Source organism: Piliocolobus tephrosceles, chromosome 3 (genome assembly GCF_002776525.5).
Source record: "Piliocolobus tephrosceles isolate RC106 chromosome 3, ASM277652v3, whole genome shotgun sequence".
NCBI lineage: Eukaryota > Metazoa > Chordata > Mammalia > Primates > Cercopithecidae > Piliocolobus > Piliocolobus tephrosceles.
In genome coordinates, this window is record NC_045436.1 from 40,723,442 (window position 1) to 40,748,111 (window position 24,670).

Below are 24,670 nucleotides of genomic sequence, written 5' to 3' on the forward strand. Positions count from 1 at the left end.
TACATAGGTATATAGGTGCCATGGTGGTTTACTGCATCCATCAACCCGTCATCTACATTAGATATTTCTCCTAATGCTATCCCTCCCCTAGCCCCCAACACCCTGAGAGGCCCCGGTGTGTAATGTTCCCCTCCCTGTGTCCATGTGTTCTCAATGTCCAACTCCCACTTATGAGTGAGAACATGCAGTATTTGGTTTTCTGTTCCTGTGTTAATCTGCTGAGAATGATGGTTTCCAACTTCATCCATGACCCTGCAAAGGACATGAACGCATCCTTTTTTGTGGCTGCATAGTATTCTATGGTGTATATGTGCCACATTTTCTTTATCCAGTCTATCATTGATGGGCATTTGGGTTGGTTCCAAGTCTTTGCTATTGTGAACAGTGTCACAATAAACATATGTGTGCATGTGTCTTTATAGTAGAATGATTTATAATCCTTTGGGTATGTACCCAGTAATGGGATTGCTGGGTCAAATGGTATTTCTAGTTCTAGATCCTTGAGGAATTGTCACACTGTCTTCCACGATGGTTGAACTAATTTACACTCCCACCAACAGTATAAAAGCATTTCTATTTCTCCACATCCTCTCCAGCATCTGTTGTTCCCTGGATTTTTAATTATTGCCATTCTGACTGTCATGAGATGGTATCTCATTGTGGTTTTTATTTGCATTTCTCTAATGACCAGTGATGATGAGCTTTTTTTCATATGTTTGTTGGCTGCACAAATGTCTTCTTTTGAGAAGTGTCTATTCATATCCTTTGCCCACTTTTTGATGGGGTTGATTGTTTTTTTCTTGTAAATCAGTTTAAGTTCTTTGTAAATTCTACATATTAGCCCTTTGTCAGATGGATACATTGCAAAAATTTTCTCCCATTCTGTAGGTTGCCTGTTCACTCTGATGATAGTTTCTTTTGCTGTGCAGAAGCTCTTTAGTTTAATCAGACCCCATTTGTCTATTTTGACTTTTGTTGCCATTGCTTTTGGTGTTTTCATCATGAAGTCTTTGCCCATGCCAGTGTACTGAATGGTATTGCCTAGGTTTTCTTCCAAGGTTTTTATGGTTTTAGGTCTTACATTTAAGTCTTTAATCCATCTGAATTTTTGTATAAGGTGTAAGGAAGGGATCCAGTTTCAGCTTTCTGCGCATGGCTAGCCAGTTTTCCCAACATCATTTATTAAATAGGGAATCCTTTCCCCATTGCTTGTTTTTGTCAGGTTTGTCAAAGATCAGATGGTTGCAGATGTATGGTGTTATTTCTGAGGCTTCTTTTCTGTTCCATTTGTCTATATATCTGTTTTGGTATCAGTACCATGCTGTTTTTGTTACTGTAGCCTTGTAGTATAGTTTGAAGTCAGGTAGCGCAATGCCTCCAGCTTTCTTCTTTCTGCTTAGGATGGTCTTGGTTATGTGGGCTCTGTTTTTGATTACAAATGAATTTTAAAGTAGCTTTTTTCTAATTCTGTGAAGAAAGTCAATGGTATCTTGATCAGGATATCATTGAATCTATAAATTGCTTTGGGCAGTGTGGCCATTTTGATGATATTGGTTCTTCCTATCCATAAGCATGGAATGTTTTCCCATTTGTTTGTGTCCTCTCTTATTTCCTTGAGCAGTGGTTTGTAGTTCTCCTTAAGGAGATCCTTCCCATACCTTGTAAGTTGGATTCCTAGGTATTTTATTCTCTTTGTAGCAATTGTGAATGGGAGTTCACTCATGATTTGGCTCTCTGTTTGTCTGTTATTGGTATATAGGAATGCTTGTGATTTTTGCACATTGATTTTCTGTCCTGACACTTTACTGAAGTTGTTTATCAGCTTAAGGAGATTTGAGGTTAAGACGATGGGGTATTCTAAATATACAATCATGTCATCTGCAAACAGAGATAATTTGACTTCCTCTTTTCCTATTTGAATACCCTTTATTGCTTTCTTGCCTGATTGCCCTGGCCAGAACTTCCAATACTAAGTTAAATAGGAGTGGTGAGAGAGGACCTCCTTGTCTTGTGCCGGTTTTCAAAGGGAATGCTTCCAGTTTTTGCTCATTCAGTATGATATGGGCTGTGGGTTTGTCATAAATAGCTCTTATTATTTTGAGATATGTTCCATTAATGCCTAGTTCATTGAGAGATTTTAGCATGAAGGGCTGTTGAATTTTCTTGAAGACCTTTTCTGCATCTGTTGAGATAATCATGTGGTTTTTTGTCATTGGTTCTGTTTAAGCAATGGATTACATGTATTGATTTGCATATGTTGAATCAGCCTTGTATCCCAGTGATGAAGCTAACTTGATCATGGGGGTTAAGGTTTTTGATGTGCTGCTGGATTCGATTTACCAGTATTTTATTGAGGATTTTCACATCAATGTTAATCAGGGATATTTGCTTGAAATTTTCTTTTTTTGTGTGTCTCTGCCAGGTTTTGGTATCAGGATGATGCTGGCCTCATAAAATGAGTTAGGGAGGGTTCCCTCTTTTTCTCTTGTTTGGAATAGTTTTAGAAGGAATGGTACTAGTTCCTCTTTGTACCTCTGGTAGAATACGGCTGTGAATCCGTCTGATCCTGGACTGTTTTTGGTTGGTAGGCTGTTAATTGCTGCCTCAGTTTCAGAAATTGTTATTGATCTATTCAGGGATTTGAGTTCTTCCTGGTTTAGTCTCAGGAGGGTATATGTGCCCAGGAATTTATCCATTGCTTTTAGATTTTCTAGTTTATTTGTGTAGAGGTGTTTATAGTATTCTCTGATGGTAGTTTGTATTTTTGTGGGATCCGTGGTGATACCCCCTTTACCATTTTTTATTGCATCTATTTGATTTTTCTTTCTTTCTTATTAGTCTGGCTAGTGATCTATTTTGTTGATCTTTTCAAAAAACCAGCTCTGGATTCATTGATTTTTTGAAGGATTTTTCCTGTCTCTGTCTCCTTCAGTTCTGCTCTGATCTTAGTTATTTCTTGTCTTCTGATAGCTTTTGAATTTGTTTGCTCTTGCTTCTCTAGTTCTTTTAATTGAGTTTGTTATTACCCACCTTCTGAAGCCTACTGCCAGTTCATCAAACTCATTCTCCGTCCAGTTTTGTTCCCTTGCTGGCACGGAGTTGTGATCCTTTGGAGAAGAGGCATTCTGGTTTTTGGAATTTTCAGGATTTTTGTGCTAGTTTCTCCCCATCTTCGTGGATTTATCTACCTCTGTTCTTTGAAGTCAGTGACCTTTGGATAGGGTCTCTGAATGGATGTCCTTTTTGTTGATATTGATGCTATTCCTTTCTGTTTGTTAGTTTTCCTTCCAAGAGTCATGCCTCTCTGCTGCAGGTCTGCTGGGGTTTGCTGGAGGTCCACTCCAGACCCTGTTTGTCTGGGTGTCACTGGTGGAGGCTGCAGACCAGCAAAGATTGCTGCCTGTTCCTTCCTCTGGAAGCTGTGTCCCAGAGGGGCACTTGCCAGATGCCAGCCAGAACTCTCCTGTATGAGGTGTCTGTCAGTCCCTACTGGGATGTGTTTCCTAGTCAGGATACACAGGGGTCAGGGACCCACTTGAGGAGGTAATGTGTCCCTTATCAGAGCTCAAACGCTGTGATGGTAGATACACTGCTGTCTTCAGAGCTGCCAGGTAGAGACGTTTAAGTCTGCTGAAGCTGCACACACAACCACCCCTTCCACAGGTGCTCTGTCCCAGGGAGGTGGGGTTTATATATATAAGTCCCTGACTGGGGCTGCTGCCTTTTTTTTCAGAGACGCCCTACCCAGAGAGGAGACAGTCTGGCAGCAGCAGCCTTGCTTAGCTGTGGTCGGCTCCACCCAGTTTAAACTTCCTGGTGGCTTTGTTTACACTGTGATGGTGAAACCACCTACTCATGCCTCAGCAACAGCAGATGCCCCTCTCCCCACCAAGCTCGGGTGTCCCAGGTCGAGCTCAGACTGCTGCTGTGCTGGCAGTGAGAATTTCAAGCCAGCGGATCTTAGCTTGCTGGGCTCCTTGGGGATGGAACCAGCCTAGCCAGACTGCTTGGCTCCCTGGCTTTAGCCCCCTTTGCAGGGGAGTAAAAGGTTCTGTCTTTCTGGCATTCCAGGTGCCACTGGGGTATGAAAAAAAACTCCTGCACCTAGCTCAGTGTCTGCCCAAAGGCCACCCAGTTTTGTGCTGGAAACCCAGGACCCTGCTGGTGTAGGCACTGGAAGGTCTCCTGGTCTGCAGGTTGTGAAGACCGTGGGGAAAGTGCAGTATCTGGGCCAGAGTACGTGGTACAGTCCCTAATGGCTTTCCTTGGCTAGGATAGGGGATTCCACAATCCCTTGCACTTCCCTGGTGAGGTAACACCCCACCCTGCTCACCTCTCCCTCCTTGGGCTGTACCCAGTGTCCAACCAGTCCCAATGAGATGAACCGGGTACCTGAGCTGGAAACGCAGAAATCACTGCCTTCTGCATCAATCTCATTGGGAGCTGCAGACCAGAGCTGTTCCTATTCGGCCATCTTATTGTAGTTATTTTTTAAAAGTTCAATCAGTATGAGGAAACTTTCTACTTTCTCAGCATTAATTATGTTTCCTGTGGTGGATATTAGCTATATGTGACCTAAAATTGACTGAAATTTCTATGTCCTTACAATCAGAATCAATACATTATTAAAGCCAACCTAAAGTCATCTGTGTTATCTACAGGGTGATGATGATGATGTTAAATCTTAAATAATACACATGAACAATCTGTACAGAGTTTCTGTGAGTACTAATACAGTCAAAAATAAATTTTGGTTTTTTATCTTGATGCTCAGAACATCGATAAACCATTTAACAGTCAACGCTGTAATTCAGGAACACCACAAGTAGCAGTCAACTATACTCAGACCTAAAAAGAGTTTTCAAGTCAAAAATTTTGTTACTAAGGACTTCTAAGCTTGGTTTAGTCACCAAGAAGAGTATGATCTCTTAAAGATAAGTGAATGCTTCAAGCTCATCAATAGTAAAATTTAGCCAATGTTTCTTAGGCAATTTACAGTTATTAGATTGTGATGGTTAATTTTATGTGTCAACTTAACTGGGTTAAGGGATACCCAGAGAGGTGGTAAAGTGTTATTGCTGGGTGTGTGTATGAGGGAGTTGCTGGAAGAGATCAGCATTTAAATCTGAGTAAAAAAGACCTGCTCTCACAAATGTGAGTGGGCATCATTCAATTCCTCATAGGTTCCGATGGAACAAAATGGCTGAAGAAGAGTGAGTTTGCCTCCTCTTTTGGAGCACATGCATCCTCTTATGCACACAGACAATGGAACCCCAGGTTCTTGGGCCTCTGAACTCCTAGTCTTACATGAAGCCTCACCCCTACTCACCCCATCCAGGGTTCTTAAGTCTTTGTGCTCAAACTGAATTAGAACACCAACTTTCCCTGTTCTCCAGTTTGCAGGTGACATATTGTGGGACTTGTCAGCTTCCATAATCATGTGAGCCAAGTCCCATAACAAATCCTCTCTTGTGTATCTATGCATATCCTACTGATGGTGTTTCTCTGGAGAACCCTGGCTGACACACAGATGATAGGTAAACCTTTAGAAATGGCTCACTGACAAAAACATTCGTATAGTCCATGACTTGTGATTCTCAGAAAGCAGTTTATCTTCCATGGCTTATCAGCAAATTCAGGGAAATAACATTAACTTATAAAATATATTTTCATTTTAAAATATGAAATCAATATACATTGAAAATATTTAAAATATATGCTAATCTTTTAAATGATAGAGTTATGTATACTAAAACATAGCAAGTAAAATACACAGAAATTATTGCTTTTTCTAAAAGGGAAACTAAAGAGGAAAGAGTATATATAAAATGAGTATATTAAAAGAGAGAATGTTAATTCACTAAAAGAGGCTGTGCATTATAAAACTGATAAAATGTTCTTGAACAAGGGTCGTGAAGCACTTATGTAGAGGGAGTAAGAGCAATGAATATATAATTTCCCCAGAATTTAAGACATTTCTTAATGTAATGGAATACAAAAAAACTGATTTACAAGGTCAGCAATTAAGGTGTGAAGGAACAAGATATTTGAATGAGGAGGAAGGTAGTTTGAATAACTAAGATCGAAGGGAATTGAGAATGGTAACTGGTCAGGACTAACTAATGGACTGCTACAGGGATAAATATTAAGACGGATTTTTGTTCGCTCTATACATCAGTGACCCGAAAGAGGGCATCTGAATTAAGAGGATAAAATCTGCTGACATAGGGATAGTTGGGGTGTTGAAGGGGCATTCACAAAGAGTGCTTAGATGGACTTGGACAGGCTAAAAGCATGGAGTGATAAGTGGCTCTCTCCATTCAACTCTGAAGAAAAAATTCCAGAAACTTAAAACCATAAGAAAAAAAGGAATATATATCCTTAAAATCTCTGGAGGCTAGAAGTCTGAAAGAAAGACACGAAGGTAAATCTTTAGTTATGCTCAGAAGTAAAAATATAGGAAAGAAATAGGAAAGCAGGTGTTCAGTATATGGATATTATATCAATAGCCTAGAAAATTGTACTTCTGCCGTAAGATTCACGTGTCCTCATTTCTAAACCACCTACATCCCCGATGTTTTCTCTTTGACCCCTAACATGCAATACTCATCATGTTGAGACTGTAGTTACTTTTCTTTTATCTTTTTAGCTATTCTGGAGACTAATGATAAGAACAGATGTGGCCGTCTGCCTATCCTGACCATGTACGTGTGTGCATGAAACAATTAACCATAATAGGCACAGCAGAATCCCCACAAGGTAGCCCAAGGGTATTTTGCCCCTACTAGTTTTCGTAGTTTCTATTAGTATATTTATTAATAAGAAGCAGGAGAGAAGTGTAAGACAGTAGTTGCGTAACCGAAAAATGTTTTCCAGACAGCCCAGTGCCTTTATACACAGAAGACTGGTAGTCTCTGACTATGCCTATGCCCAGGGGGAGGGAATCAGACCAAATCTCTTTAAATTCTTGGTACTTGCAATGTAATTGCAGAGTGACTTGTGTTCCACAAATCTGAGCAACAGCAATAGAAGTAGATTACTAAATATTATATATCACTACCTACTGATGAATTCTTTAAGTCAAAAATCAAGCCTCTTTTCTGCTCTATATAGAAATCAAAACCAAGATCTAGTTATCAACTGTCTTACTCACTTGCCTAAAACATTTTCAGTAGCTTTCCATTCATTACAGGATGATAGTCATACTGTTAGGTAAATAATGAACATTCAGTAGTAATTATGAAGCAAGACACTGTGGTTTGAGTTTATTTTACTCTTCATAATAATTCTTCAGGTTATGATAATATTATGCTAATTTCACAGATAAAGAAATCAAGATCTATAGATATTAAATAATTTTTTTGAGATCTCAGAGCTACAGAGAGAGATGGAGCCTGGATTCCTACAGAGGTCTATCGCATGTCAAAGTCCTTGTTCTTTCCATCACAATTGTGATGTATTTGTGTTTACACCAACAAGTAGCAGTCAACTATGTTTGGCTGAAAAAATGGTTGATAGGAGGCTGCAAGATAGAAAAATAATGCATAAGAAGATAAGACAGTCACACCTACCTACATGCCTACCCTTTCCTTACCTTGCCTTGGCATTCCACATCTTCATCAACAGGGCTGGCATCTTGTAAATCCTTCATCTGCTTCATGCACTGTATGCACCAATTGAGTTATACTACTGGGTATTTCTCTTGAATGTTCCTTGCTTGTTACAAGCAGCTTGCTGCAAGCAGTCCCATGGTCTCCAAATGTGCAGGTCCCCACAGGGGGAACAATTATCTCCCTCTCCAAATCATGCTATTTATGCTGCTCTTTTGCACTGCAGCTATTCATATACCTCTCGGTGCCCTTCAGGTCTGAAAAGTTGTACTTCCTGCCCACGTCACTAGCATATTGCCTTGAACATGGTAGCTGCTCAATGTGTTTGTGTTTGTTGTTGAATGAATATACATATGTGCTTATGTCAGGTGGTAACTCATCTGGAGCTCACCTATCATGCTGAATTTTTTATACTTGATTAACTCTCAGCATATAAAGCAGAATTACTATTAATCCCAGTACTGAAAGCAGAATTATTATTGTGAAGTCTTAGACTTTACTTTTTTTCAGTGTTGTATAAATTTGCAAAATTTGTCAACCTTCTTCAAACACGTTTTCCTTTCCCTTAGATGCTTTTATAACCTAACTTGATAGCATAATAGTCTGGAGGAAACTAACCTTTCAGTTAACAGTGCAGGCTCTGTTTATTACCTAGATCAAATCCTGACCCTGGCACTTGTGTTGTGACCTTAGGCAAATCACTTAAACTTTCTGTGCCTCAATTTCTTCATCTGTCAGATGGGTTAGATGAGTACCTACCTTCCTAGAAAATTGCCTGGAACATTAATAATAACACTTAGCAAGTATTAGCTCAGACTGAAATAATTGCAAATCTGATTATCTTATTTCCTCCCATTTTGCTATTCTTTCACTTTATTTATGATCTTTCCTCCTTCAGTAGATGGAAAGCTCTAATTTAAAGTTATAAAGAAAATTAAGACGGACTCATTTTCCACATTGAGTTAAATTAAGCTCACAAACAATTATTGATAATGTACGATGGGTCAAGTACTGGCCTGATGCTGGGAGACAAAGAGCAGAGCAGACGTGCGTATTCACCTCTGACCTGGAGCTTATAGCAGAGAAGCAGAGAAGCACCTTTAAAAACCTCACTATCTGGTGCTCTAAACAGAGAATTGTTTAGAAAGTGGTCTCCAGATGCCGAAGTAGAATTTATTACTAGAGCTAAGTTCCATATTCTTAGGCAGCAAAATGATTACTTTGTGAATCACTTTGATAGCTTTCACCTAAACACTAGCAAGAAGCAGAGTAAAGCCCTGAGTTATCATGGCCTTTCCCTGACAGCACGCGCTGGCCTTCAGCCTCTAGCACAACCCACCCATCTATCATAGGAACCACAGACAGTACTCTGCTAAGGGCAAGCAACCTACTTTGTTAAACCTGTTTTGCTCCTCAATTCTAAAGTCTAGGTTTTGGTTTCCCTAGGCTTAGGAGTAGCCCCATGCTAATTATTTTGGAGAATTTCTGTATAAAGCACATTTAACATATTCAAAGATTATTACTTAATGCATGTTCTGAAAACATTGTTAGAAATACTGTATTTAGAGGAGAATATATGCACTTATTAATATTACTGGTTTAAGTAATAAGCTGTCTAAATAAGCATACTGAACATATCTAATATGCATATATTATATATATAATGTATTATATGTACCGTATATTTATGGTAGAAAAAGGCATAAATGAATCTGTCAGTATTATGGCAAATTCTAAACTAAATGCAAAGGAATGTGTGTGTGTGCGTGTGTGTGTAATTCCCCTCTCCTCCTCCATGTAGACATATAGGTCAGTTTTTATTTGTTTTATGTGGTAAATTGCTGGTTATTATCTATTATGTTCTTCAAGTGGATACATTGTTATGAAAATATTGCAAAATGCAGGAAGCCAGACAAATTGTACATTAGCAAATCTCTTGGTGACTGTCCAGCTTCTTGGCTGTCCTCATTTCCACTGACATCTTAGGACAACCAAGAGTGACCTTCAGGTTCTGGATTCAAGGTCTCTTCTCAGGAAAAGAAGCAAGAGAAAAATTGTTTCTTAAAGTCACTATAGCTTTTTACGGAAAGGTTTCCTTATGTTTAATACCATCTAATAAAATTTTGTGTTTCTCATATGATTGCATAAAAAAGTGGCAAACACCAAGAGTCAAATTGATAATTGTTTTATTTTCATTTTAAGCAGTAAAAAATAATTGTTTGATGTGAAGAAACTAAGGCCACACACATGAGAAAGGCAAATTATTTTAATTGATTTCAAATATAATGTGTAGTGACTATATTTAATTTCTAAATGGTGAATAGTAATTGTTACATCTATATTTATCTATATTATTGGATTTGCTGAGGCTCAGACAATAGTCCAGATGCCATCACCAATATGGACTGGTTACCATTTGAGTCAATGAGAATTTATTGAGCAACATTTAAGGCCAGGAATACAATGAATACAAGGACACATTAATTACATTTAAGAGTTCCCATATTCTGTCTTCAAAGAACTTATGTGCTTTGGGGAGAAGAAGGCACAGATCTCAAAGCAGGTAACTAATACAAGCCATAGAAAAATAAGTTTATTAGAGCAATATGAGCTTAGACTTTCAGACGGAGCAAGAAATGTGAATGGAAATTAGTACAAAAATATTTTGGAATTGACTAAAAGCTGGAAAGGAGAAGAGGAAGAAAGTATTAAACATAAGAGAAAGGAGGAAGAGCAGCTGCTTCATCCGAATTCATCTTTAAACACAAGACAAATATCTAGAGGGTGATTCTTAATTTATGTTCCCAATAGACTGTTCCATGACAGATAGAAGAGGCCGTGTGTACGTTTAGCTCCAGTCCTATCCCAAGCATTCAGCACACTTCCTTGGCATGTAGAAACAGGTGCTCAGTAAGCATTTGTTTAGTGACTTCTCCCTGTCTTCTACTCCTCTCACACTCAGTAATGCTTCAAGGTCATTTACTCTGCTGAATTAAGCCCCTCTCTTCCTTATCCTATCTTTTAAATGTTATATTAAGTTAAACCAGATGGAATTCCACTTTTTTAAGTCCAAATGGTTGGAAAGCAACAATTTCATATGGTTCAACCTAGTAATGCAACTGGTATACAGGAGTTCATCTATTTACTCCAAGAAACTAAGACAACCAACCAATTACATTGAACCAAATGCATGATACATTTTGCCAGGCACAATCTAACAGGAAGCTTTTCCAGAACCATAATCAAAATGGTTCATAGGACTAAGTGATGTGGCTATTTACAATGTTGACAATTTTGTCAACAATTGCATGTGTACTTCAAACCTGAGCCTCTGAGTACATGTAACTAACTGGGTCCGACTTGCGGCTGACTTCCATCATCTGAATGCTCTGTTCAGATACTCTGCTCTTTATTATCTAACTTTCTTTACTAGAAACTCTTTTAAGATGTTAATGCTTTTTAATGCTTTAATTTTGATGTAGCGGATGTATCCAACAGTGATGCTCTTCCTTGTGCTTCTATAAACTACGCATTCTTTTGTACCGGACCTGATATTCAATCTCAGCCTCGCTTCCTATTCCACAATCTCTAGAAGTTGGATTGTGACAAGGAGTAATGAACCTCAATAGGCAAAACGACTATGATGCCTGGTATTGGGTTTAGAATTATGACAGAACCCTATATATTCTAATGACAAGAGCTTGTGTCCTTAATTAATAGAATGACCATGTAATTTATCATACATGTTAAATATGGACACCTTTGAGAGTGAAAAGGTGGAACTATTAAAAATTACACCAGAATAACAGACCTAAACAGAGACTGTCCCAGGCAAACCAAGACATCTGGCTATACTACAAATTGAAGATTTTCTGAAGTAGTTTCTTTAGAACACATCCTGAGGTGCATTTCTGTGAATAAAATGGGTAATACGATCAAATCACTAACTCACTAGAGAGTGACTTAGATATTAAGAAGGAAAGGTCAAATTTGTTATCTACATAGTTTGACTCTCTTTACTTCACATTTCACATCCTAGATTTTTGTTTTCTGTGGGACTTTGTGGCAGATGCTACATATTATTTTCCATGAATTTTGGCAGATAGTAGTAATTTTTCTGATTTCCTTAAATTTTCTTAAATTCATTTGGAAAGAAAGAAATTTCTCTATTCTGTTTTTCCCATAATGCTTAGTACTAGATTATTATTCTTCGGTTACCATACTTTCTTATTTGATTAGAAAATGAGTAAATTAAAGCAAAATTATGTGTGAATATTTGACAAATTATCTTTAATTATAATCAACAAGGTATGAAAGGTAACAAATTCAGGCCAAAAGTCAGAACACTCATTTTTTAATTTAATCTCCACTATTAACCATCTATGAGATGGTAAGTGAGTCCTCATATTCTTAAAGGAAAAAAAAAAAAAAAACAAGGGGCTAGAACATTCTACCTGCCTTCTATGTGCTAGGATTGCGTGAGGTTATGCATAAATCTCATTCACTCCCTATAACTGTCCTGTAAATATGACACTACATTGTTTATTTGCAAGTTCATAGAAATTGAGTAACTTCCCCCAAACCCTCACCTAGAAAGTGATAGGGCAGGATTTGAATCCAGTTTTGTATGCAATGTTCATGCTGCCAGAAGATCATTTCCTTATTTAGCTTGAAAATAAGTATTTTATTAGTGAATCACAATATTGTTGTGATGATTCAAAGAATAATTAAATACTAAAATATGTTTTCAAATTCAAACAATGTGTAAGTGTGGGTATTACTGGTCTTTTTCCTTGTATTCTCTACTCTTTTCTTGATTCTTTAAATTGGGATTTAAATAAAACTTTTGAAACAGCTATTATATTTTATAAAAAGAGAATGGACTGCAAATATTTTTTCAAGTAGTATCTAATTTCCTTTGAGTCCAAGTCAAGTGAGAGACCACCATGCTGGGATGGTATCTGTTCCCAGGGGATCGTGCCATGGACATCTGCATCTTTCTATTATCACTGCTCTAGGTCACCCTGACATTTCAAAACACTTGCTTTGTCTTGTATTTATACTGGAGTCCTTTATTAAACCAAAGTATAGTTTATTTTTAATTATTATGTCATTCTGTCTTCATCTGTAAGATGACATTCTAGCTTATCAGCTACAGTACTACTATTTAAGGCAAGAGGAGAAGGTGAAAGGAGAACAAGGCAATTACAAGGTTAGTCTCTATTTTCAAAGCATTGCCTGAGGCTCCATTCAGGTAATTCCAATTAACTTTTATGGAAAGTTACTCAGCTAAAACTCCAGCAAATGCTACTGTAACTAGATTCAGTGCTCTAGCGCTACACAACTGCTGAGAAATTTAAGCTATAAATTTTTTCACACAAACCAAAAACAGTGCTTCCAAGACTGACCTACGTGACATGTTCCCCGTGGTCTAATGCAAATTAAGATGACTGTGATATAAAGATCTTCAAGACCAGGGTCATCATGGAAACATTAGCAGACCCTTTACTACCAAAGCCCTGTGGGGGGCCATTAAGATATTTTATGGAAGTGCTAGTGGCAGCCTTAGAGCAAATGGCAAAGAGCAGGAAACATAAGCAACTGTAAAAAGAACACAAAACACAAACCCAGTAAGAGACAATGAGGACATCATTAAGAACATAAAGGCAATGAAAATGCCTATGGTGTATTTTCCATTATCTGTGACCTTGGGTTGCAGTTTTGGCTCCATGTTCATTATCAGTTTCAGAAAAATGTCGCCTCATACTCCTCAGCTCACACATTCTTTGTATGATTACTTAGAAGAGGAGAGACGAAGTCCAAAGCTGGCTGTCAAAACACAATTTACTGTTCTCATCTGGTAGGAATTTTTTCTCTGCACTTTTCATTATTGTCTCTTAGGGAATCTATCCAGGATGACAGGAAGATAAAAATTAGATTGAGGCTCGTTACTCTGTCTTGACTGTTCATAGCCTCCCAGTGTGTTATTCATATTAACAAATTCAGCTTTCTGCCTCCAAAAGGCAGCCAGTTAGCAAGATGCCACTGAACAAAAGAGATCTCTTAGCCACAGGTAACCTGGAAGGTTATCATAAATTAGATTCACAGATAACAGTAATCTAGATGTAGAAGATTACTCAACCTAGATCATGATCCAAATTTGTAAGTGATTTCCAACAACTCCTCTAAAAAATAATAAATAGGTTTCTTAATTCCTAATATGTTCAGCTTTTTCTTTCGTGTTTTTTAAGCACAAGACCAAAAACATATATGTGCTTTAATTTTAAGTGAAATAGATATTATATCTTCTAAATGAAGTGAGTAATTGGAGTTAATTTCTCGATTCTTCCCATCACAAGGCATTTTATTCCAGGTATCCCAAGGTTAAATTCGATGCCACCACAGACTACTAGGAAAATATATATCCCCATTTCTTCCATTTGTTCTGCATATATAAATACAGTTTTCATATAATCCTTTTGTAGACTACTAAATTAAATATGACTATGAAGCCTGTATTTTCCCAATATTTAGTAGATGTTTGATGAAAAGTTTGGCCACCTAATTCTCATAAAAATGATTAAGTAGAATTATATTGGCAACAATCAGTTATCATATAGTGTTTGTGAAAGTGGGTAAGAAAGAAGATAGTGAACGGGAATGTTTCTTTTTCTCTGTCTTGTTAATCAGATAACCTTTCTATATGATTCTTACATAATTGAAACTTAGATCCTAAAGAATTAAGCATTAAGTATATTGGGGGTTCTTCTTTGTGATCAGTCTGAAATGAATTGATTTGTTATCCTTAGAAATACTCTCTTTCTAGGTAAAGTAAATTATACTAATTTTTTTCTCCATTACCAATACTACTCTTCTTCTTACTTCATTTTCTACTGGTACAACTCTAAAGTAAAATATCTACTTTTCAAAAAAATAAAATCATTAGATTTGAACTGGAAAATGAAAAGCACTTACAGAGATTATTGTATTTCTTTTCATTTAAAAAAAAACTTTCAAAACTGACCTGTAGCGTTCTTGAGGATCATATTCAGTTAATAGTTGAGTCTTTCTCTTTGCACCATAAAAAGATGCATGAGATAAGAATCTTTCTAGAGGGATGGGGGAGGTTAATTAAAGTTCCTCTCTCCAAAGCAGTCTCATCTTCATTTTAGAATAGACATAATAGAGATAATAGTTAATTTTTTAACTTAGTATGAATCTATTTTGAAAACTACCCCCTACTCCCATGCTTACACTCGATGTCGAGGTCAGTTGATTCATGGAAGTTAGAAAGCATATTGAATAGTTAGAGAATATGGCAGAAATGTGGATGTAGAGAGTCCTTCAACTTTGACCTCAACCACCGGATGAGTAAGAAGCTAGCAGGAATCCATGGAGCCAAAACAAGCACATCAGCCAGGGAGACAGCCAGCAGAGACCAGAACCCATAGCCACAGTAGAACAGAGCTAAGACTGGAATACCAAAAATTGTGAAAATAGATGTAATTTTTAAAAGTTCAAGGTCAAGGCAGATGGTTGAAATCTAGTGTCTCTGTAGAAACAATAAGCAAAACCACACCAATAATGACAAACCAATGTTCAAAGCAGTATCTTGTTTTAATTTCTTGACTCAGGGCAAACATCAAGCTCACAGTGCCTTATCTGTATTCTGAAGAATGTGTGTGTGTGTGTGTGTGTGTGTGTGTGTGTGTGTGTGTGTAGATGATAAGAACCCCCTGTCTGGGGTATAGAAGGGTGGGGAGGGATAGTTACAGAGGAACTAAAGCAGTTTTCTTTGGGATCAGAATGGGACTGTGCTCACCTCACAGTGTTACCCTTTTCCCCCTGGTCCTGCTAGAATGACCCAGCTGCTTAGCCACACTACAAAGAAATTTCACAATTCCACATGCATGTCCCAAAAGACTTCTTGTGGTGAGGCATTGTCTCTCTGCTTTCAGGCTGGGTGCTTTGGCAGAATCCATTCATTCAATAAAGAAAGTCATGCTTTCAACCTCTTTCCCCCTTTCTTTCCAGGAGAGGAAGAGATACCTTAAATTCTTGGATGGCAGCTCACTTTCTGTATGCCTTGGAACAGGATATGATAGGAAAGAGGGAGCAGATTAAGTTTATATTTGAAAAATTCCTTCTGCATGAAATATGTGCCTGCTCTCTCTACTACCACGTTATTTTTTTTCTCTTCTTTTTCCTTTGTGATTGTTGACTTTTAATCAATTAATTACAAAACCAAGGAGTTAGGTGGACTGACATATATTACCACCCTTATTTTCCCCAAAATATAGTGCTTCTGATAAACTGTTGGAAGATATAGTTGCTTTTATAAAACATCATAGGTTCCTCACTTCCAGTATAGTATAGGAGAAAATGTGAATTATATATTGCTTTTCTTTAAGGTTGCAGACAAGTCATGGATTATTTACACATGGCATATGACTATCTAGAAAATGAAACAAAATCAAGAATGTTTAAGAACTAATAAAAACATTTAGAAATACTGCCAGAAATAAAATTAACCTACGAAGTTATACAGCACTGGCAATAAGCAACTAGAAAAATAATTAATAAAAATCATGTACAAACACAGCAAAAATTGTAAGTATTAACTTTATTTAGAAAGCGTAAGATCTTCTTGGAGGAAACTATAACATTAATAAAAGACAAATAGAAAAACATCTTATGGTTGTGTATAGATGTCATTTATATTACACAGATGAAGCTACCTATGTTCTTCTAAAAATTTAATGCAAGTTCAATTAATATCTATTTAGACATTTGAGGAACTCAATAAAGTTTCTTAAGTTATTTGGAAAACAGAGATCCACAAATAACTACAATCTGAAAAATGAGGAATTATATAGAGAGACATTGCCTTATCAGGTTTTTAAGATATATATTCTGAACAGCAAGCAGGCAATCCATGGATCCTGAGCTAGGTGTGCTTTTACATGCAGAAAAGACCCAGGGAAGAATCTCACTAACTTTCTTTCAGTTCTCCAAAGAGCGCGACCCAAGGAAAAGAGAGAGAATGAAATAGAGGCTGAAACTGTGTCTCCACCTGTGAGGTAAAGGAATTCCACACTACTGAAAAATGTGAGCTAATGAAATCAGACTTGTACCAATGAGTTTAGTAACTCCTCTGACCTTGGGGAGTACAGGTAGTGAGGAGGGCAAGGGCTTCTTACAAGGCCAGTGTGAGAGTGATGGAAAGTGACAGTGAGAACATGGGGACTGGGGAACATGGGCTTCCCTCTTCACACCTTTCCTAACATTCTATCATAAGGATGTATCACAAGTCATTGAACCATTTTCAGATTCCTAGAAAATCAATTTGTGTCTAATTTTTTAGCATAAATAATACTGTAATATACTGGTAAATTTAAATCATTGGATACTTGTCTGTTTAAATCTTGTTTGCAAAAATATAAAAAAGCAAAAATAAAAAGCTAAACACCTTTTCACAAAGTGTTTCAAATTTAATATGAGCATTTACTTAACACAGTGAGCAAGCTCACATTTGCCCTGAGGATAATGATTATTACTTTTTTAATTTAAAAAAAAATTTATGTTTAGGAGGTACAAGTGCAGATATCTGACATGCATATGTAGCACAGTGGGAACTCTGGGCTTTAGTATACCCAGATAGTGAACATTTTACCCAATAGGTGATTTTGCAGCCTTCACCACCTACCCCCACCCTCCACACCTCCCTGTCCCCTGCCACCCTACTACCTTTTGGAGTCTCCAGGGTCTATTATTCCACTCTCTATGTTCATAAGTTCCCATTGTTTAGCTCCCAATTATAAATGAGAACATGTGATATTTGACTTTGTTTCTAAGTCCTTTCACTTTGGATAAAGGCCTGAAGAATATTATTACAGTTTAATTTGTCCAGTACCTTTCTTTCCTTTTGCTTTCTGTGCATATTGACTCTAAAGTCAATAGCATGGAGGTGATAGTCAGCAGGCACCTTTTTGATTCATACATTAGCACTTGCACAGACTACTGAGGCCTGCTTGGAATCTCCAAATCTTTGCTATGAGAGGACAAGACTCACAAAAGGAACCTCCTCAAGGCTGGCTTCCAGATCAAGGATTTTGCTAATGCCCATAGTCGTTCTAGAGACTAGCCTAAAGATTACAAAACTGCTTTTCTTTTCTTGTTTGAAATAAAGACTATCCTGTCCCCACCTCAGTATGAAATTTGAACTTACTAGGGCACATTGAAACAAACATAATTCCCATACTTAGTCACACTCCTTTCCTCCCGTTCCCCAATGATTTCATCCAAAGTCTACCATTTGCAACCCAGTTGTCTGTGGAAAAATATTTTAAAATATTAGAAAGACTGCCTCTTGTTGGCCTTCTCAAAAAGTATTTGCAGAGCTAAAGAGGTGATTGCTTCAGTTGTTAATACCTATCTTTTATTTCATCCATTCATTTCTTTATTCACTCATTCATTAAACAGATAGTTATTGAGGGCCTTTACATTGTTATTTATATTTGATCCAATGGCGAATAAAACAGACATATTCTGTATCCAGTGGAACTATATAAAATGAAGAAATAAAGTAAATACAAATTGTGATGAGTGAGTAATATAAAGTAAACCAAAAAAGGAACTGAGATAGAAAATCATGGAAAGGAATGACTTGGGATGGAGCACTTTCAATGGTATATCCATATAAGAAAGATCATGTGATATTTTTCTGATGTAAATAAACACAGCCACTTAAAATGCAACAACAAAATATCAAAATATGTATATCGCATGAGTATTATTCACTGTAGTAGAAAAAAATTACTACAGTTCTATAAAGTCATCTTGATGTATCAAGTACAACTTTCAAGGTTCGAAGCAAAGGCTTGCCTTGACAGGATTATTAGTGGCTGATAACTGTGGATTTGGGCTGTCTCATTTTAGTCATGTCACTTGTGGGACATATTCACCACGAAGCTATGCTAACTAGCACCATATCAAGAAGATTGAACTGCTCTGGGAAGGAATTCTAAGTATGGTACACCCAAGAACTAGACCCAAGAGGTTTAGCAGAGAAGCTATGCTGCAGAAGAGCCAAGTCATTAGTATTTATTTCTTAACCATCAACCTTGAGAATTGTGTGTGCATGTGTGAGTGTGTGTGTGTGTGTAGACAGCCATTGAAACTGTGCTCTGAAAGTATAAACTGAAGACAGTACATACCTCACACAATTTAGAAGACAGTGCTTCCTGTATAGATCACAACTATTTTAGCAAAACAGTTATTAAAAATGACTACATTACCTCACGCCTGTAATCCCAGCACTTTGGGAGACTGAAGTGGGTGGATCATGAGGTCAGGAGATCAAGACCATCCTGGCTAACACAGTGAAAACCCATCTCTACTAAACAAAAAACAAAAACATTAGCCGGGTGTGGTGGCGGGCGAATGGTATGAACCCAGGAGGTGGAGCTCGCAGTGAACCAGATTGTGCCACTGCACTCCAGCCTGGGCGACACAGCAAGACTCCATCTCAAAGAAAAAAAAAAAAAAAAAACTACATTACATTTTTCAAAATTAACTTCTCTGTCTAAATACTAAATATGAAGCACAAAAGATGCCTTAGTTCATGTTAAGGACCAAATTCTTGTAAACCTGTATGTCATTTTTGGAATACAAACTGCATTTGCTCTGAGCTTTACATGCATGTGCAAAATAAAACAACCCCTAGCAAATGCCCATAGCCACTCCATTATATAGCACCTCCTGTGGCTTCCCCATATATCAAATACAGCTGAGTTTATTTCAAGATTGTTAAGAACGCATCTTGCCCACAAGTTTTAAAAAGTAAGTTCAGCCCGATAGATGACCTAAATGACCCTTTATTGCTACACAGCTCTTATTACCTCTTGTAGAAATCAACAGTGTAAATATTCTGCCCCATGTCAACTAACACAGAAACCGGTGGAGTTAGGTTGCTGGAAATTTTGGCATGGTGTGTAAATTCACAAGAATCCATCAAGCTGTTCTACTATTTATTCTGTAGAATTTGTAGGCAGTCTGTGGAGTACTAGGTGCAGCCCCTATGGGTCGACCACCACCTGGATTATGCATGGGGAAAGGAAAGCAGCACCATATATACCACAGTTTGGTATTGTTCATTTGGGGGAATAATTTTGCCTACAATGGCTGTCTGAAAAATCTTCTCAGCAATGGTCCATATGTTGTACAAGCATGCATGTTGGCTAGGGCCGCTTCCTTTGAGCCTGATGAGCAAGAGTTAAACCTGACAGTCCCACCTACTGTTTACTGATTTTTGATTTTGGTCAAGACATTTTTTTAAACTCAATTAACTGTCAGTTTCATTGCCTGAAGAATAAAGAAAACAATATATATTTAAGTAATTTATCATTAGTAGAACACGACTAACTGGGGCCTATTACTATTGAAAATGCATTAAGGTCTTAATTATTAGATAGAAAGGACAGGAATAGAACGGCAGTTATTTGTGTTTGAAAATCACTAAAGTCAAATCTTCATGCCCTCGACATGAAAGGTTGTATATCATGATGTTATTGTCGGTATGCATTATTTTAGGACATATTTCTGATGTCATTTCTGATTATGAATGGTAATCATGGAGAGTGAGGCTGTGTCATGAAGGGAGAAGAGGAGCAGTTTTCCACCATCTGAAGGGCCTGTTCTAATTCAGACTTGTGATTGGAGACCCACCAAGTCACAGAACCTCTGTCATTAAATATTATTATTTGGACAGTAAAATGATGATCCAAAATAGCTGTTATACTTCACTATATGTATAAGAAATCTACATGTAAGGAAATTATATGAGGTATAAGAAAGCCTAAATAACACAACTAAAGTTTACACTTGGTTATGGAGGAAAGCACTTTGTTATGTCACTGTTCATTAGTTACAAGCAATGGAAATGCACAATAATCATAACAATAATAATTCTAATATTATCCAACATTTACTGATAATTTGCTCTGTGCCAGGTATGTGCTAAGTGCTTTATGTTTCATTTCCTCAGGCAATTCTTATAGTATCCCTAAGAGGCAGGCATGAATATCATTTTGATTTTTCAGAGAGAGAAACTGAGGCTTAATTAGTTTAAGTAAGTGGTTCAAGTCTACACTGGGAATAAGAGCTACAGTCAGTTCTGTTTGACTCTAAAATTCAGAATTATAGTTGCTCTTTAAAGTTACCTAAGACAGATGTAACAAGATTATTTACCTCTCTGTAAACCAGATCAACATTTTTGCTATGGTGCTCAACACAGTTGAGACACTGACATATGAGAGAAACAAATGCATACTTTCTTCCAAAAAATAATGGAATGAAATTTTCATAAATCTTGTCAGCTTTGTTTCAAAATTTTCTTACTATGACTCATAAGCAGAAAAACCAAAGCTGCCATGAAAGATGCAGAATTAAACAAAATTAGAAAAAATGAATTTTTGAGTCTCAATAATACTATCTATGCACTTTATTTTTGTGGCCCTGATTTCCCTGAGATATAAATATTACATTTATGTCTGTGTGGAAAGTACTGCATGAGATGAGGCATGTTTTATTATAAGTTTACTTTTTCCCCAAATAATAAATTATCCCATTCTTAGAAGTCTATTGTGGGCCCAGATGATAACTCATCATCTCACTGTTATTTGCAATTGAAGACATTTCAGAGACTATTCTGATCATTGAAAGTTAAAGAGCAACAGGTTCTGAAGCACCATTTATACCTTCACTTCACAGTAGATGAGTCTTAAAGGCTGGGAGTAGGAAGCCCCAGAGCTAAGGGTTGTTGGGTTGTTAGTTTCTTGCATGTATCTTTTCTGGAGATAGAAGCCAATCATTTTCCTTCGAAAAAAAAAAAACAAAAACAAAAACTCAGTCTTCAGTGAGACACAATAAACAGCCCCTCCCATTTTCCAGAAAGTTGATAAAAATCCCAGAAAAAAATCCGAGCCAAACATTGGGCATGCCAAATGAAAAAGGAGAAGAATCAGAAGCAGTGACAAGCCAGGAAGAAGTGGCCCAAGGAACAGGGAAAAAGTTGAGAAGGTTAAGGTATGAGGGCTCTAAAAAGGGAAGTGGTTCCCTGCATCCTTGAAAAGGCCACCATTCCAAGGTGCCTGAGCGCTTCTACAAGCCAGAAACAGAGAGAAAATGAACTCAGCAGTAGCCACCAAACCCCACCTGTTTTAAGTAAGGGAAACATCGAATGATAAGAGAAAAAATAATTAATAATTAAACAAACAAATAAGTACAGACAGAAAGAGTTCTACATAATGAGTGAGAATCTGCCAGGGCAATCTGTAAAATTCCTACCAATAAAATTGTAATATGCATATTAGAGAAGACTTTTCATTTTAATTTTTGTCACACAGCTTGCAAAAGACTTTAACAGAAGACATTCCAACTAGCAGAGAGAGGCACATCTCCCAAAGCTCATATTTTTGCTCAAATTTGCACAAAAACAGAATAGTAGAAATATAACTGGAAAAGTCATTGTAATTGAAATTGACTATTAAGCAATTTCAGTCAATGAACTGTGCAATTAGTACTTTTGTTATCAGAAAGCTAGTAGTGGACTGAGGAAATCAGAGAAGACAAAAAGAGTATTTAGAAAAGAATATTTCAGTGTTGAATTAAAGCTAATTGACATTGTGGTTATACTGTATATCACAGTAGTTATGGCTAGATTGTCTTAGTCAGCTTGGGCTACCATAACAAAATATCACGGACTGGTGGATTAAACAGCAGATATTTATTTTCTCACAGTTCTGGGGGCTGAATGTGCATGATCACGGTGCCAGCAGGATCAGGTTCTGGAGAGGGCTCTCATTCTGACTTGTAGATGGCTGCTTTCTCGCTGTGTCCTCTTGTGGCCTTTCCTCAGTGACTGCCAAGGCGAGTGAGCTCTGGTGTCTTTCCCTAATCCTGTCATAAGGGCTCCACTTTCATTACCTAACCTAATTCAGATTGCCTTCCAAATGCCTCATCTCCAAATATCATCACATTGGGAGTTAGGGGTTGAGATGGTTTGGCTCTGTGTCCCCACCCAAATCTAAACTTGAATTGTAATAATCCCCACGTTGTGGGAGGCACCCAGTGGGAGGTAAATGGATCATGAGGACGGTTTCCCCTACTCTGTTTTCATGATAGTGAGAGAGTTCTCAGGAGATCTGATGGTTTTATAAGCCTCTGGCATTTCCCCTGCTGACACTCATTCTCTCCCCTGCTGTCCTGTGAAGAGGTGCCTTCCGCTATGATTGTAATTTTCCTGAGGCCTCCCCAGCCATACAGAACTGTGAGTCAATTAACCCTCTTTTCTTTATCAATTACCCAGTCTCAGATATTTCTTCAAAACAGCATGAGAACAGACGAATACAGGTGTTCAACATATGAATTTGAAGATCCCCAACCTTCAGCCCATGACATATATGAATATCTATAATTACTCAATAAAAGCTAAAATCTCTGCAACGGCCTATACAATAGTCTATATGTGTACATGATCTGCCTCCTGCCTTTGGTACTTTTTATCCTTCAAAGACACACTGATGTCTTTGTGTGTCTTATCCTTCATCAACCACACTGATGTCTTTGCTGTCCCTCCAACACACTAACATTACTCTTGGTATTTACACTTGAAGTTCCCCTTACCTGAAATGCCCTTCTCCTAGGTAGCTACCTCATTTGCTCTTCCTTCCAGAAGACGTTAGTTCAAAGCTTATCATACCAGAGAGGTTTTTCCTGAGAATCTGATATGAAATAGCAGCCTTGCCTACCCACCCGCACCCTAGCCTGACATGCTATCCTGTTTACCAGTTTCATTTTTTTTTTGTATACTTCTCAACATTCTGAGCTGTATATATCTGTTTGTCATCTGAATGTCCCATCAGGGACCACTGTGTTTTGTTCCCTGCTATATCTCCTAGGCCTAGTTCTATATTGGAACACAATGGCATTTAATAATTCTTTGCTAACCTACTGGTAAGAGAATACTGTGTGTGCTATGCATATTTTACATACAAAAACTTAATGCATCCTCATACTAACTACTGTTACACGAAGGTTCTGGATTATACTTCTTGTAAATGTACCACTCTGCTTTGGAAAAGAAATTTCAGGCAGTGCCATTTCACCCACATATCAATTCTTAACAACTTTTTTTTTTTTTTTTGAGACGGAGTCTCGCTCTGCCGCCCAGGCTGGAGTGCAGTGGCCGGATCTCAGCTCACTGCAAGCTCCGCCTCCCGGGTTCACGCCATTCTCCTGCCTCAGCCTCCCGAGTAGCTGGGACTACAGGCGCCCGCCACGTCGTCCGGCTAGTTTTTTGTATTTTTAGTAGAGACGGGGTTTCACCATGTTAGCCAGGATGGTCTCGATCTCCTAACCTCGTGATCCGCCCGTCTCGGCCTCCCAAAGTGCTGGGATTACAGGCTTGAGCCACCGCGCCCGGCCATCAATTCTTAACAACTTTTGTATGCCACTCACTTAGTCAAAACATAGCCCAGGCAAATCAGAATTTTGTAAAAAGTGTTGCTCACATGCCATACCACTTTTGAAAAACAGGTTCTCAACCACTGTTATTTGAAGTTGACCATTCCATATATTGAACTAAAACTAAACTGGTTTTTTTAATTCAGAATTTAATAAAGACTACCAAGAGGATTAATGAGATGACCTGAACTACACACTGAAGTGAAAATGCTCTACACATACTTTATTAAGGAGGTAACATATCATAGAAAACTCACATAATACAAAATGTAGTACTAATAAAAACGTTCAATTTCTTGGCCAAAGGAACTGCAGAAATCTCTTAGGTAACTCTGGCTAAGTAAATAATCCCTTTTTGGTTCTATTCTGGTTATCAATTGCTATGTAACACCAACTCCCACCCTACACCACACACACACAAAAATTAAAAACTAGTGGCTTAAAATAACAGCCACCACTTATTTGGTGTAGAGTAGCAATCTGGGCAGGGCTCAAAGGGGAGGGCTCTTCTCAGTTACATGTGACATCAGATCAAT